Raw genomic sequence first — 3284 nt, 5'->3', positions numbered from 1 at the left:
GTGTTGAACAATGAGAACACATGGACACAGGGAGGGGAGCACTACACACTGGGATCCGTTGGGGGGAAATGGGGGAGGGGCGGGGGGGTGGGGAGGTGGGAAGAGATAGCATGGGGAGAAATGTCAGATACAGGTGAGGGGATGGAAGGCAGCAAAGCACACTGCCATGTGTGTACCTATGCAACAATCTTGCATGTTCATCACATGTACCCCAAAACCTAAAATGCAATTAAAAAAAAAAAAAGAAAAAAAAAAGATTTTGGAACCTATGTTTTCTTTTGTCTCATTTTTACAAATGCTACAGACAGTTTGACAACAGTTGATAATTTTTAAATGCTTGGCTAGTTCAGCATTGTGGAAAATATGTGTATGTGTTTTCACTGGATTAAAAATGTGGCTCTGTCATCGATCAGCTACATAACTTTGAGCAACTTATTCACTTAAAAAGTTGGGTTATACACTTATGAAATATGTATTAAGATATAGATCACTTTAGATTTCTGTGAGACTCATATGTATATAAAGCATCTGGCATATAGTAGATACTAAATAAATGGTAGTTATTATCATGATATGAATTATAATGTTCTTTTTTTATTACACTGGATTAAATTACTTTTACATTTAAAACCTGGGTACAGTTAAATGAAGTTAAAAATTGTCCCCTCAAGAAAACCTTCAAATTTAAAAGCAAAATTGACTATCACTTTACATTTTTATCTGATTTTTAAGAAAGTGTTAATAAATTGTTAAAGGTTTAACAGTGGAGCCTTGGATATCGGTAACAAAAGCTCAAATAATTAAGACAGTGAATAAATTAGTTTTGAAAGCAGATCTCTTCCTTAAAAATAAAATGTGAATAAAATGTTTCTAGATTTTCTCATAACTCAGAGATAGCAAAATGATACTGAATCATGACCACTCTCATTATCCTACTTACTGAAAGAAGAAACAGTTCAGAAACAGTGAAAATCAAAGAATTTACATTTCAAAATTAAGCACCAAGAAGTGCTGAATGTCTGCTTCTTCCCTCTGATCCACCTTTAAAAAGGCCTTTAAATCCTCAGGGGAAAACGCAGGGGAACCATTAAAACAAACAAAAATCAACAGCCAAGGGAAGAATATGAATTGTTTCATTTCTTTATTTATTTTATTGTATATGTACCCATTACTGGGTATATAACCAAAGGAATAGAAAATATTCTACCGTAAAAATATTCTACTGAAAATATTCTACCATAAAATGATAGAACAAATTTATATATATTCTATTATGTACTCATTACTGGGACTTTGCAGTTATTATTAATTTAAGCATCTTGAGATGGATGATTCTGGATTATTTGGGAGGACATGATAAAATCACAAGAGAGAGGCAGGAGAATCAGAGTCAGTAGAAGAAAGTGTAATGATGAAAGCAAGAGGCTAGAGCTATGTACGGACTGGGCCATGAGCCAGTGGGTGCAGGAAGCCTCCAGGTGCTGAGAAAAGTAAGGAAAAATACTCCCCTGAGAAGAAAGGCGGCCCTGCCAATACCTTGATTTTTCCCTGGAGACCTATTTTAGACTTCTGACCTCCCACCGGACTAGTAGGGTAATAAATTTTTGTTGTTTTGAGCCACAAAGTTTGTATGTATGTATGTATTTTAGAGACAGGATCTTGCTCTGTCCCACAGGCTAGAGTGCAGTAGCACAATCATAGCTCACTGCAGTCTCAAATTTCTGGGCTCAAGCGATCTTGCTATCTTAGGCTTTCAAGTAGCTAGGACTACAGGCTGTTGCAATCATGCCCAGCTAGTTTTTTATTTGTATTTTTTTGTAGAGATAGGCTTTTGCTATGTTACCCAGGCTGGACTCCAATTCCCCAGGCTCAAACAATCCTTCTGCCTTGGCCTCCCAAAGAACTGAGATTACAGGTGTGAGCCGCTATGCTAGGCCTGTGGTAATTATTACAGCAGCAATAGGAAACATACAAAAAGTAAGATTTCCAAATAAATGCATAACAATCATATAACTTTGCTATAATTTCCTTTACCATTTCTGTATTGTTCAACTTTTAGCTTGTTTTCAATTTTTTTTCTATTGTAAATAGTCCTGAAGTACGTAAATCTTAGCACACACTTCTGATTTATTTTCTTTAGATTAGAAAACTGGAAATGGCTTGGAGCAGTGGCTCACACCTGTAATTCCAGCACTTTGGAAGGAGGAGGCAGGCAGATTGCTTGGGCTCAGGAGTTTGAGATCAGCCAAGGCAACATGGGGAAACCACATCTCTACAAAAAATACAGAAATCAGCTGGGTGTGGTGGCGCAGGTCTGTGGTCCCAGCTTCTTAGGAGGCTAAGGTGGGATGATCACTTGAGTCCCAGAGGCTAAGGCTGCAGTGAGCTGTAATTGGGCCACTGCATTCCAGCCTGGGCAATAGACTGAGACCCTGTCTCTAAATAAATAAATAAAATTTGAAGAAATAAAAACCTGGAAGTGAAATGACTGCTGTAATATTTTAAAAAATATTTAAACACAATGACAGGAGAGAGACACATACAACTAACACATAGATTCATAAATGAAGATGAGCTTTTAATAATATAAGAAGTAAAATATTAATGACAGAGATGAAGTATCCTTTAATTCCCCTTTCCATCCTCCCTCCATACTCTCATCTCTTCCAACACAAAGACTGAAAAATATGGAATGATTCACAAATGTGTGGACCACCCTTGCACATGGACCATGTTGATCTCTGTGCTGTTCCAATTTTAGTATATATATTAATGAAGCAAGCATCAAGGTTTTATTTTATTCTTTAAAAACACCCTTGAAGAAACTAGCCAAGGTTATACATTATAGCTTCTTTATGACAATAACTCTTTTAGACTCCAAACTATCTTCATAGACAAGAAAAGGCAGATAAAGACATTAAAAGAAAGAATGAGAAAACAGAAAGCAGAATTGAATAATGGGCCAATCGGAGCTATTTTTTTCTAGATAGTCGTTTCATTTTCTCTGTTGATTTTACCTGACATTTAAAGTATTAAAAATTTAAAATTTCAAAAATCTTCTACGTATGCATCTACAAACCATTACTAATTTTGTCACTGTTCCCAAATTAGCCAGACTGGTCTGTGTTCTGAGCTGTGAATAAAAGGCAGTAAAAAAAAACATTGTTTCCTTTACTGTAACTCCACTGTTCTATTTGAGTGCCATAGTGGCTATTTCACAATCTGATTTGAGAAGAGGTCTTTCTGTCAAACTTGCTCATAATTTGGGTGAACCCTGTGTTTAC

At 36.2% G+C, this 3284-nt stretch overlaps 1 non-coding gene across 1 annotated transcript; it reads right to left on the bottom strand.

Annotated features, from left to right (window-relative positions):
- Nucleotides 1–2681: 2681 nt before the first annotated feature.
- LOC120367645 (U6 spliceosomal RNA) lies at nucleotides 2682–2785 on the bottom strand. The gene has a single exon (XR_005581973.1). It is a non-coding gene; the product is annotated as a U6 spliceosomal RNA (small nuclear RNA).
- Between the last annotated feature and the right edge of the window lie 499 nt (nucleotides 2786–3284).

This window comes from Saimiri boliviensis, chromosome 8 (genome assembly GCF_048565385.1).
Source record: "Saimiri boliviensis isolate mSaiBol1 chromosome 8, mSaiBol1.pri, whole genome shotgun sequence".
Lineage (NCBI taxonomy): Eukaryota > Metazoa > Chordata > Mammalia > Primates > Cebidae > Saimiri > Saimiri boliviensis.
Note: the sequence above shows the minus strand (reverse complement) of the source record. Positions and strands in the feature narration are given on the sequence as shown.